At 45.7% G+C, this 14,129-nt stretch overlaps 1 protein-coding gene across 1 annotated transcript in view; it reads left to right on the top strand.

Annotated features, from left to right (window-relative positions):
* Positions 1–1,628: 1,628 nt before the first annotated feature.
* The window catches only part of inavab (innate immunity activator b), a 51,926-nt gene continuing 39,425 nt past the window's right edge, over positions 1,629–14,129 (top strand). Inside the window, exon 1 of the mRNA XM_042088573.1 lies at positions 1,629–1,710. The gene's annotated coding sequence lies outside the window, so the exon portion shown is untranslated. The remainder of the gene's footprint in view (positions 1,711–14,129) is intronic.

A 14,129-nucleotide genomic window follows, 5' to 3' on the forward strand; every position in this document is an offset into this window, starting at 1 on the left:
ATTGTAGTTCTCCTGTTTATTCGCTTGGAAAATCGTCACGTTTCATGTTGTGTGACCTAACATTTTTAATCAACTACTTGTGCAACTGTATTTAAGTAGGGAAAACGTGGATGTGTTTGATTAATGCCATCTTACTCTCTCTATGGCTACGGCAGAGCCCGCTAGCATAGCAACATGCTAACACATTCCGCTGCGCGCCAGAGCGTTTGAGTGCACATACCGACGCGGGAGAGGTATGACTCAACTCGTGAAAGTTAAGGTAAGAACATATATTACTACTGATTTTGGGTGGCGTGTGCCTTTAAGCACAATTTAGTACAACCTGGAAAATCATTGTGTGGTGGTCAATGTTGATATTGTGGTGGGCCGCCACAAATAAGTCAATGTATGGGAAACACTGGCTACTGCGCCAGGATTGTGTAGGCTACAACACTAGTTTTACAAGCGCACACACTAGCATAAGTATATATACTCTTTTGATCCCGTGAGGGAAATTTTGGTCTCTGCATTTATCCCAATCCGTGAATTAGTGAAACACACTCGGCACTCAGTAAACACACAGTGAGGTGAAGCACACACTAATCCCGGCGCAGTGAGCTGTCTGCAACAACAGCGGCGTATATGTATGTATTTGATAGAAAAGGACAGTTTTTTGCTAAAATGACACTGTTTTTACCAGAAATGTCCCCATTGCATAGCAAAAAGTGTGTAAAAATGTGCCATTTTTGAATGTGGCTGCCATATTGGATTTTTGGACAAAATTCAACATGCCCCAAGTTTTAATCTGTTCCAATAGGGGATCTGACCAGGAATCCATGGAGAAACTTTGACCAAAAAATCTTTCCAGCATATCATCTGTCTATCCCCTGTACTTTGATTGAGCCTGCTTGTAATTGGTCCTCTGCTGACACCTAGCGGCGAAATAGCTCCATGGGTTCAGGTTTAGAATGAATCTGTCCTCCATATAGTTGTCTATAACATAGGCCTGAAGTAGTCAAGTTCAACTACACAATTGATAACTCATCCATGGATGTAAGTTACCAGACAATCCCTGTCACCCCAGTGATCTTTTCCAACACATATCATATCATAGACTGAAAGCTGTGGAATAAACTCATTTCGGCTAATCTGCCAGTTTGTAAATATTAAATGTATGTAAGCAACATTTGTGGAGAGTTAAGTGACTGTTCTCCCTTATCATAAAGGCCTTTTAAGTTGCTGTTTGGCTTGTTCTACTAGCGCTGGTCACTCGGAATGCAGGTAAATCTCGCTGCGAGTCCGACCGACTGCTGTGGGACGGTACTCAAGCAGCCCTGTGTCCAGAGAGAGGGGGGGGGGGGGGGGGGCGCTCCCATTCCAACACTACAGAGGGGTGAGCGGATGCAAGTGTGCAAGTTGTAAGTGCGTTTAGCGAAATAAACCTCATTTGAAACAATCACACAACGACTAAGATTGAACAAATCTTGACCTATAATAAGGCCACTTGCATCGTATATGTTAATCTTGAATCGGTAAAACGTGAAGACTTTGTCGTAGTGAACATCGCGTCCCCTCCGCACAGCTTGGTAGGTTTACCGTCCCCAACGCTGAAGCTCTGCGGACGAACACTATTTGGAATGCGGTGGGAACGTGGATAAAGTTGTAGGATATGGCCTTTGGAAAAACGTTCTTTGCGCCAGACACATTTCACCCTTTTAATCTGCAAACACGGTAAGCGCGAGCACCCTTGCTGTGTTTTGCACGTGCAAAAGTAAAGTAATAGCCACATGTATTATCTAACCTAACACACTTCTGTTAACTTAGGCTGTCGTTTACTAACGCTGATAAGCATAAAAGTTATCTTTGCAAGCATGTAGCAAACCTTTTGTTGATAACTTTGAATGCAAATTGTGTAAACAAATCAACGCACTGAACCCGGAGAAAATGTATGCTAGACCTCATTCGTTTCTACGCGTGTGATCAGCCTGCATCGCGCATTCTACGGAGCCACTAACTTGGAACACATATCACGTTACACCTTTCTACTGTACTGACCACTAACAACAGAACATGTGAGCGCGTGCGTAGCCGAAACTCAGTTCTGCGTCCTGCTGTATAATCCACGGTGCTTTCATCGTCGCTATAGATGCACCGAGGCCCAAAGAGGATAATGAATTCATGTTCACCAAGGTGCATTTTCACCGTTCGCTCTGCCCAGCTGCCCTGCGCCGGAAAAGCACTTGATAAACAATGGAGAATTCTCTGGAGGGCTCGGGGGAGCGCGAGAGTATCAAGCCGGGGAGGGATGCCGGAGTCGCGCGGTTGATTCTGTCCCTAACAACTAAGCTCCAACACCTCAAAGCATTCCAGAGCGCGTGCTTGTAGCAGCCCCTCATCAACAGGATTAACTTTTAGCTTGCTAATCCAACTGTTCAGCTGTGTGTGTGTGTGTGTGTGTGTGTGTGTGTGAGTGAGTTTCTTTAGTTCTCAGTGATCGTGGGATTGTGCTGAGCTGCATTTTGTGTGTGTGTGTGAGTGTGTGAGCGTGTGTGTTTCCTGTGAAGTTGGCCTGCTCTGCCCTAACTGCCCCACACACACACACACACACTTGCATGCATTGACATACGCACACACACACTGTGTGTGTCTGCCTGTGTGTGTGTGTAACATACCTGTGCCGTCTGCAGTACTAACAGGAAAACTTCTTCTTCTCCTTCCAGAAAGGAACTTGTGACTTCCTACCTCAACTCATCACAGTGAATGAGCTGTGAGTGTGTGTGAGTGAGTGTGTGTGTGTGTGAGTGTTCCTGTCCTAGCACGGTGACAACTCTGAGTACAACTCTGCAAAGTACTCTAGTGTGTGTGTGTGTGTGTGTGTGTGTGTGTGTGTGTGTATGTGTACGTATATGTGTGAGAGAGATACAGACAACAAGTTGCTATTATGGTTGTGCTGCTAGGATGCAGTAGTGGTTTTGTTGTGTGTCTAACATACACACACTAACACACACACACACACACACACACACACACTGACACACACATTAACATTCACACACACATTAACACAGAGACACACACACACACACACAGACACACACACATTAACATTCACACATACATTAACACACACACTTTTCAGCCCGGGAGTTTCAGGGCCAAGACCGGCCCACTTTTTTAGTGGTGGTAGAAAATTGGATAAATAAGGCAACATTTCAGCTCTTACTATCCTGTAGTTTGGTGATTTGGTGATTTTCATATGGTTAATGCTATTATCCTTTCTACTTGTCCCTGTAGTCATAGCTAATTTCGGGCTCATCATTTTCAGCGGAGGACTGGCTGATCTGCTGCTCAGAGGCTACTTTTGTTTTTATGCCTAGGCTATACACAGATCAAGCTTGAGTTGTGTTATCAATATTTGCATAATATTTGCAGTCTATGAATCACCATATTGGATGATACAATCCAATATGGATGTATTTTCATTTTTTAAATTTAATTTTTAATATGTTACTTGCGAATAAGTTGACAACGCTACAACGTCCAGTAGGTTATTAGCCAATTATGCTGTTATTATCATAATCATAATCAAGAAAGACGGGCTATATGGACCCAACCAATTAACTTTTCTTGGGAGGGGAGAACAACCCATGCAGAGGCTGCGGTGTTAGGCATAGAATGTGAACGTGTGTAGCCAACTTTAAGAGAAGATAGATTAACGTGACAAATGTCAATATTTTTCCCTCGACCGGCCCAAAAGTGAAGTGGCCCACCGGGAATTCTCCCGATTCTCCCGATGACCCACTCCGGGCCTGCACACACACACACACACACACACACACAGAGGGGCAGCCGTGGCCTACTGGTTAGCGCTTCGGACTTGAAACCGGAGGGTTGCCGGTTCGAACCCCAACCAGTCGAACCCCTGAAGTGCCCTTGAGACCAAATTTCCCTCACGGGATCAAAACAGTATACTCACAAGCTCACGCACACACACACACTCACACACACATTAACCAGCTTGTGTGTGTGTGTTCTTTTCCCATGGTCTTTGGGGTGCCCCAGCTTCTGTGTAAGCTCAGCATGACATGAGTCTACATATGTCTACGTCCAGACACACACACACACTAATATATAAACACACACACACACACACACACACACTAATATATAAACACACACTATAGTTTTTGCCCATTGCTTGAACACCTTTTGCAAAACTTTGGCTCATTGTGTCAAAACTTTACAGACAAGCACACAAGACACAACATTGGGAAATAAACCATTCACATCTTTGTCCAATTGAAACTCTGCTATCAAAACCTAACAATCCTTTGTCAAAATGTCACTCTGATCTCAAAATGATACACACTTGCATCATATGAATACACTTGCAGACTGTATAGAAGTCTGTATATGTTCCATATGTCTGTATACATACCCCTGCCTTTTGTGTTGTGTTGTGTTTTGTGTGTGTGTGTTGTGTTGTGTTGTGTTGTGCTGTGCTGTGCGTGTATGCGTGTTATGTTGTGTTGTGTTTTGTGTGTGTGTGTGTGTGTGTGTGTGTGCATGTACATGTGTGTGTGTGTGTGTGTTGTGTTGTGTTTTGTGTGTGTGTGTGTGTGTGTGTGTGTGTGTGCGTGTACACGTGTGTGTGTGTGTGTGTGTGTGTTGTGTTGTGTTTTTTGTGCGTGTGTGTGTGTGCATGTACATGTGTGTGTGTGTTTGGCCAGACAGGACAGGAGTCATACATGTAAAGCGGTATACCGCAAAAGTAATTTCTTACTTTTCAACCGCGGTAATCCATATCGTCCCAGCCTTAGTGTTGTGTTTTGTGTATGTGTGTGTGTTGTGTATTGTGTATGTTTGTATGTGTACATGTGTGTGTGTGTGTGTGTGTGTGTGTGTGTGTGCGTGTGTGTGTACATGTGTGTGTGTCTGTGTGTGTGTACATGTGTGTGTGTGTGTGTGTTGTGCTGTGCTGTGTTGTGTTGTGTTGTGTTTTGTGTATGTTTAATAATGAATAATAATAAGTTTATTTTATATAGCGCCTTTCTCAAACCCAAGGTCGCTACACAGTAGGAAGGCAAGGAAACACAACAACAAACAAGCCAAACAATACAACAAAGACAAGATATGTGTGTGTGTGTTGTGTTGTGTTGTGTTGTGTTGTGTTGTGTTGTGTTGTGTGTGTGTTGTGTTTATGTTGTGTTGTGTTGTGTGTGTGTGTGTGTGTGTGTTGTGTTGTGTTGTGTTGTGTTGTGTTGTGTTGTGTTTGTGTGTGTGTGTGTGTGTGTGTGTGTGTGTGTGTTGTGTTGTGTTGTGTGAGTGTTGTGTTGTGTTGTGTTGTGTGAGTGTTGTGTTGTGTGTGTGTGTGTGTGTGTGTGTGTGTGTGTGTGAGAGAGAGAGAGTTGTTTTGCATGTGCAGGCATTACTGAATTGTAATAAGCAGATTGACTGGAGTGTGGAGGCCTGAATGCCTCTGACTGGAGGCTCTTCTGCTCAATACATTCAGACCCAGAGGAAGTGCATTAGTGTGTGTGTGTGTGTGTGTGTGTGAGAGAGAGAGAGAGAGAGTGAGTGTGTTATTTGTGCTGAAGAGGGAGAATGGGAAAGCTGGCTGCTTCAATACAGATTGCCTAGAGGACCAGGGTTTAGAATAGGCCCCAGTGAATGAGATGGGCGGGGGGGGGGCGAGTGCCAGTGTGTGTGTGTGTGAGAGAGAGAGAGAGTGTACGTGGGTGGGTGTGAGTGTGTGTGTGTGTGTGTGTGTGTGTGAGAGAGAGAGAGTGTACGTGGGTGGGTGTGGGTGTGAGTGTGTGTGTGTGTGTGTGTGTGTGTGTGTGTGTGTTCGGGTGTGTATGTGTGGGTCAGACTCTTTTGTGTCCACTTCGCTCCAGCTAGCTGGAATTGTTGCGCATGAGCTCCTTGTCTGAATAAGTTGAGCTGCGCTTTATCTCACCATAACACACTCACACTCACGCACACACACACACACACATACATACATACACTCAGATTCCTCAGGCCACACACACACACACACACATACACTCAGATTCCTCAGGCCATACACACACACACACACACACACACACACACACACACAGATTCCTCAGGCCACACACACACACACACACACTCAGAGTTGGAAAAAACCCCATATGCAGCACTCCCCAAGTTATTACAGACTACCAAAATAACATCAGGCTCCCCGTGGCACTAGCCTGCTCACACACACACACACACACACACAGAAACACATCCTCTCTATTTTATGCCTCTGCGTCAAATCGACAGCGTACCTCCACAGACCCCTCTGCGTCGCCGCGAACCTCCTCACACACACACACACACACACACACACACACACACACACACACACACACACACACACACACACACACACAGACCCCTCTGCGTCGCCGCAAACCACCTCACACACACACACACACACACAGACCCCTCTGCGTCGCTGCAAACCTCCTCTCACACACACACACACACACACACACACACACAGACCCCTCTGCGTCGTCGCAAACCTCCTCTCACACACACACACACACACACACACACAGACCCCTCTGCGTCGTCGCAAACCTCCTCTCACACACACACACACACACACAGACCCCTGTGCGTCGTCGCAAACCTCCTCTCACACACACACACACACACACACACACACACACACACACACACACACACACACACAGACCCCTCTGCGTCGCCGCAAACCTCCTCACACACACACACACACACACACAGACCCCTCTGCGTCGTCGCAAACCTCCTCTCACACACACACACACACACACACACACACACACACACAGACCCCTCTGCGTCGCCGCAAACCTCCTCACACACACACACACACACACACACACACACACACACACACACACACACACAGACCCCTCTGCGTCGCCGCAAACCTCCTCACACACACACACACACACACACACACACACAGACCCCTCTGCGTCGCCGCAAACCTCCTCACACACACACACACACACACACACACACACACACACACACACACACACACACACACACAGACCCCTCTGCGTCGCCGCAAACCTCCTCACACACACACACACACACACACACACACACACACACACACACACAGACCCCTCTGCGTCGCCGCAAACCTCCTCACACACACACACACACACACACACACACACACACACACACACACACACAGACCCCTCTGCGTCGCCGCAAACCTCCTCACACACACACACACACACACACACACACACTCACACTCACACACACACACACACACACACACACACACACACACAGACCCCTCTGCGTCGCCGCAAACCTCCTCTCACACACACACACACACACACACACACACACACACACACACACACACACACACACACAGACCCCTCTGCGTCGCTGCAAACCTCCTCACACACACACACACACACACACACACACACACACACAGACCCCTCTGCGTCGCCGCAAACCTCCTCACACACACACACACACACACACACACACACACACACACACACACACACAGACCCCTCTGCGTCGCCGCAAACCTCCTCACACACACACACACACACACACACACACACACACACACACAGACCCCTCTGCGTCGCCGCGAACCTCCTCACACACACACACACACACACACACACACACACACACATACACACACACACACACACACACTCTCCAACCCCTCCGCTGTAGCTCCATGTGCACCTGCAAAAAACTGTAACTTTGCGTCGAGACGACGCAGACCGCAAGGACTGTGATTAGTCAGCTCCTCCTGTGTGTTGATAGTCGGTGTTTCAAGCAGCCTACTGTGGGGAGTTAGCAACATGCTAGTTCACTGACATAAGCTTTTGCAAACCCTTTTTATACTATGTATCATGTGTGTGTATGATATGGACCTGTGTCTGCAATAAAGCTTATATAAAATAAACTCAGACATATTTTGGTTACAATGACGGGGTTATCCGTTTGTAAAGTGTCTATATGTCAGTAACGTTTTGAAATTAGCACTTTGCCAGCAAGCAGTACTTTGTGTGCAGTTGAGCTAAAGTTTGATTGCTAACATAACATAAACTGGCTGGCAGACACCTCGCAAATAACCTCAGACTTATTTGCAGGTTACAGGTGAATGGATTATGTTGATTATGTATTGTAAAAGCACCAACTACTGCCCCTTTCGTTCGAAAATTCTAAAACAAAGATGTTTTTTAATACTTCAAAATAACATTTGATAAATTAACCTGACATTTTCCAGTAGCCATAGGTGTGTATTTGAACAAAATCTGGTTTGGTTCTTAACAGGAGCATTTACTGCCTTCAAAGTCCGATTTTGTTCACCGTGATCGGAGTCTAGTGCTGGGCTGATGGGTGCCCTATTTCCAGCCTTTCACACGGCACATGAGCGGTTAGACAGAGAATTCTCGTCACAAAATCAAAATTCCACTGGAGCTCGGAGCGGATTTGTACACGCAGCCTTACAACACTGTTTACAGCTCTTCGAGTCACGGTAAAATGTCATTTTTGATCCATTTAGGTACACTTATGGTGTGGGTGCTTGCGTTTCTTTAGGAGTCCGTCGTCTTGGTTTTGTATAAAAATTAATATTAATTGACACATACACATAATAGGACGGAAATAGGAGACGGTATTGTGTCTATTTCTTGATACTTTTTACAAAATCTAAGCAAGAAAAGGCCAAACAAATAAGATTAATATTTTAGCACAATTTTAAGGGGTTTGCCATTCTGAGTAGGCTACCGTTTCGGTCATACAGTCTGTGGTTTCCGTGGTGAGTGATGCAGACACAGGCGACACCGAGCGTTATGGTGGTGAAATGCACCACGATGCAAAGCAACCCGACGCAGAACCATAAAATGGTCACGACGCCGTAGGAGTGCCGGCGTAGCTACGCCGTGGAGTTGACGCAGAAACATGTTGAGCCCTTTAATCATATTCCCAACCCCCCCCCCCCCCACACACACACACACACACACAGAAACAAACCCTATCTTACACAGATTCCCTCACTTACACACACACCCTCTCTTATACATATTCTTTCACACAGACACAGAATCAAGCACTCTCACACACACACTTCCTCCCACACACACAACACACACACACACACACACACACTCGAGCCAGTGTGGGAAAGGGGTCGATGCCCAGGAAGGGAGATAGAGATCTGCAGGTCACCACGGAAACAGCCCTGGGTCACCACGGAAACAGCCCTGCGGATAATGTATGTTAGACCCGCCTCTGGAGCCTGCCTGTTGGAATCCTCCTACTTGAACCCCCTCACACAGGCATATGCCCCCTCCTAACCCCCTCACACAGGCATATGCCCCCTCCTAACCCCCTCACACAGGCATATGCCCTCTCCTAACACCCTCACACAGGCATATGCCCTCTCCTAACCCCCTCACACAGGCATATGCCCCCATCATATGCCCCCTCCTAACACCCCCATATGCCCCCTCCTAATGCCACCATAATGTCACCCTGAATAAAGATACACACACACTACCAGTCAAAAGCTTGGAGACACCTCTGTTCCACTCCATTATAGACAGAATACCAGCTGAGATCATTTGCATTGTTTTTTTAATCAGGTCAGCAGTTTTCAGATTACATTATGTGTTTACTTAATTTCAAAAGGGTTCTCGACTGTTGTAGAAAGAAATGTCTGATCTTTAATGCAATGTCTGCATTGCCTATTATCAGCAACCATTCATCCAATGTTGCAAAGCCACATTCTGTTTACTAATCTGATATCATGTTAAAAGACTAACTGAGAAAACATGGAGAACCCTTTTGCAATTATGTAAGCACATAATATAATCTAAAAACTGCTGCCCTGATTAAAAAAACAATGCAACTGATCTCAGCTGGTATTCTGTCTATAATGGAGTGAAACAGAGGTGTCTTCAAACTTTTGACTGGTAGTGTGTGTCCTTCTGAGTAGAGATATGACATTGAGCAGATATATGACACTGAGTAGAGATGTGACACTGAGTATAGATGTGACTGAGTAGAGATGTGACTGAGTACTGAGTAGAGATGTGACTGAGTAGAGATGTGACTGAGTACTGAGTAGAGATGTGACTGATCACTAATTATATATAATTCTCTCAGAAAAGATCCATTATGACTTCAAAGTTAAGATCTCTTGATTTGGTGTGTGTGTGTGTGTGTGCGTGCGTGCGTGTGTGTGTGTGTGTGGGTGAGCAGTGCATTCCAGGCTTGCTTTACATTAGTGCCATTGCCCCTTTGATTTATGTGTCATATTCACAATTTAAAGGGATATTCCACCATTAGGGGGATTACACTCATTTCCCACCTCCCACAACAAACAATTGATTGTTACCTTTCTCCAGTTCGTCCAGTCGTTCTCTGAGTCTGGTGACCACTGTTAGCTCCAGCCTAGCATAGATCATTGAATCTGATTGGACCATTAGCATCTCACCTGCTAGCATCACATTCAAAAATGTTCCTGTAAAACTTGTCTCTTCTCAAAGTGTGATAAGAGAAGACTAACATGGCAAAATGAAACATGGCGATTTTCTAGGCTGATATTAACATGGAACTATACTCTCATTCCGGCGTAATAATTAAGGAACGTTGCAAACGTACCATGGGCACAGCAGCACAATGATATCCTGCAGCACCTGAAAATAGTCCCCGTAGGCTGTAACTTCCAGCAACAAGTTTGAGCTGCAGCAGATTATTACGCCAGAATGAGAGTATATATTGTGAGTTACTAATGTGAGTTACGTGTCAGGGACTTTGATCAGAGTCCAGTCTGAGAGACAGAACTAAACAGCGTTAAACACACTTATGCAGGACAGAACTAAACAGTGTTGAACACATCATGCAGGACAGAACTAAACAGCGTTAAACACACTTATACAGGACAGAACTAAACAGCGTTAAACACACTTATACAGGGCAAAACTAAACAGCGTTAAACACACTTATACAGGACAGTCCAGGACAGCGTTAAACACATCATGCAGGACAGTGCAGGGCAGCTGCGCTGGGAGGACATCACGTGTGGACACTGAGAGTGTCTTGAAATCAAATTCCCTGTGTGTGTGTATGAGAGAGAGAGAGAGAGAGTGTGTGTGTGTGTGTGTGTGTGGGGCCCTGGCTGGTGACGTCCCTGTGTTACAGGGGACTGTTGGATTGTGGGGGTGCAGTGGGGAGTCGGAGGAACATTCCTTAAATGCCAGAGAGGAGACTGTGTGTGTGTGTGTGTGTGCGTATGTGTGTGTGTGTGTGTGTGCATATGTGTGTGTGTGTGTGTGTGCATATGTGTGTGTGTGTGTGTGTGTGCGTGCGTGTGTGTGTATGTGTCCATGTGTGTGAGAGTGTGTGTGAGTGTGTGTGTATGTGCATGTGTGTGTGTGTGTGAGAGTGTGTGTGAGTGTGTGTGTATGTGCATGTGTGTGTGAGAGTGTGTGTGTGTGTGTGTGTGTGTGTGTGTGTGTGTATGTGCATGTGTGTGTGTGTGTGCATGTGTGTGTGAGAGTGTGTGTGTGTGTGTGAGAGAGAGAGTGTGTGTGTGCATGTGTGTGTGTGTGTTAAGATTGTTGGCATGTAGAGGGACAGCAGGTGCCCCATGTTTGACCGCATTCTGCAAGCCAATCCCCACCAACTGTGTGTGTGTGTGTGTGGAGTGTTCCATATGCATTTCTGTCAGTTTGACTGGCTGCAGGGTGTGGTTTTGGTGTAGAGCTGCCCTAATGTGTGTGTCTGTCTTGGGCAATGTCACCTACGGTGTGTTTGTGTGTTTTTGTGTGTGTGTTTGTGCATGTGAGTGTGTGTGTGTGTGTGTGTGTGTGTGTGTGGCCAGTTCAGTGCAGAGCAGCATCGGAGCTGGTTTGAATCAGAGGTTAGTCTTTTTCAGCCATTTAAACTCAAGGATGTGTGTGTGTGTGTGTGTGTGTATCTGTGAGGTGGTTATAAGGTTAAAGCTGTGAATATTAAGGAAACAAAAAGTACAAGAAATGTGAGTAAACCCTGTTGTAAAGTAGTGAGCCCTGTGTGTGTGTGTGTGTGTGAGAGAGAGAGACGTCAGTGTGAACCCTGCTGTGCTCCATGCCCAGTGGTGGAATGTAACGAAGTACAAATACTTTGTTATTGTACTTAAGTCAATTTTCCACGTATTTGTACTTTACTTAAGTAGAATTTATAGTGCATACTTTTGACTTTTACTTTTTTATTTGACATTTTACAGCAATTATCTGTACTTTTACTCCGCTACATTTCTACAACACCATCGTTCCTTTTTACGATACATTTTATCACACACAACATGCACTTACAGCAGATATGGTAAACATAAGTATAAGTATAAACATATAATCACTCCACTGTACAATAAAGACAGTAGAAGATAAGAAAGATAAGTCTATCTCTCCTCTTCCCTTTAGTGAGGCATTGAACAGTTCAATTGCCCTAGGAACAAATGACTTCCTCAACCTTTCAGTTGTGCATGGCAGTGAGCGAAGTCTCCAGCTGATCAAGCTCTTTTGCTTTTTGATAGTGCTATAGAGCGGATGACATTCATTGTCCAAGATGTTGATCAGTTTGTTCAGGGTCCTTTTGTCAGATATTGAAGTGATGCACTCCAGTTCAGCTCCCACTACAGAGCCAGCCTTCCTTACCAGCCTGTCAAGTCGTCCAGCATCCTTCTTCTTTGTGCTTCCTCCCCAGCATACCACTGCATAGAAGAGGACGCTGGCCACAACAGACTGATAGAACATCCTGAGGAGCTTGCTGCACACATTGAAGGACCGCAGCCTCCTCAGGAAGTACAGCCTGCTCTGTCCTTTCTTGTAGAGTGCATCAGTGTTGGCTGACCAGTCCAGTTTATTGTCCAGGTGGAGACCCAGATACTTGTAGGTGCTTACCACCTCCACATTGACCCCATCAATGGAGACTGGTAGCAGAGTGGACTTAGACCTGCGGAAATCCACCACCATCTCCTTGGTCTTTGAAGTGTTGAGTTAAAGGTGATTGAGTTTGCACCATTGCACAAAGTCCTCCACCAGGCTCCTGTACTCCTCCTCCTGCCCGTTCCTGATACACCCCACAATTGCAGTATCATCAGAAAACTTCTGCATGTGGCATGACTCGGTGTTGTAGCAGAAGTCAGATGTGTACAGGGTGAACAGGACTGGAGAGAGCACAGTTCCCTGTGGCGCTCCGGTGCTGCTGATCACAGTGTCAGAGAGGCAGTTCTGTGGTCGCTCAGTCAGTTAATCTATAATCCAGGTTACCAAGTGAGCGTCCACACCCATCTGCAAGAGCTTGTCTCCCAGTCTGAGGGGTTGGATGGTGTTAAAAGCACTTGAGAAATCAAAGAACATGATTCTCACAGCACTTTTCCCCTTGTCTAGGTGAGAATGTGTCCTGTGTAGAAGATAAGTGATGGCATCGTCCACGCCCACTTTCTCCTGATATGCAAACTGTAGTGGGTCTAGTGCATGGCGTACCTTGGGTCTGAGCATATTCACCAGACCCATGGCTACACTGGACATGCAACTGTGTTCTGTGCCTTTCTCTGTCTGTTATCTGCAGCGTTAGGGCCTAAATAAATCATTATGCAAATACTTAATATTACATTTAAAAGCAGGTACTTTTACTTTTACTAAAGTAAATATTTCTCTGTGTATTTGTACTTTTACTTAAGTACTGAGATTCAGTACTTCCTCCACCACTGTCCGTGCCACACTGTTATCCCTGGAGTCTCAAGACGTCAAGACGAGTTGTGTATCAATACCAGTTATGCTCAAAAGGGGGCGACACAGGCCATTCTTCTGTCTCTGAGAAGTTGAACTGGGGGCAAAGTTTTACTTTTTATCTTAATAATGTTGTCAATGTGTGTGTTTGTGTTTGCGTTTCTGGTGCGATGGTACAGAAAGTGACTGTAAGAAAACCATTGACCAAAGTGCTCCCTGCATCCAAGGCGAACTGAGAGGCTCTTAACAAAACGCAAACTTTAAGTCATTTAGAGCGACTGAAAAGACTGTAAGTAAATAAGATAAGATTGTTGGGCTGCACACATGTGATGTTATAGTTTGCACACCTTAGCCTTTGTTTGCCCA

The sequence above is a fragment of the Alosa sapidissima genome, chromosome 4 (genome assembly GCF_018492685.1).
Source record: "Alosa sapidissima isolate fAloSap1 chromosome 4, fAloSap1.pri, whole genome shotgun sequence".
In the NCBI taxonomy this organism is placed as follows: domain Eukaryota; kingdom Metazoa; phylum Chordata; class Actinopteri; order Clupeiformes; family Clupeidae; genus Alosa; species Alosa sapidissima.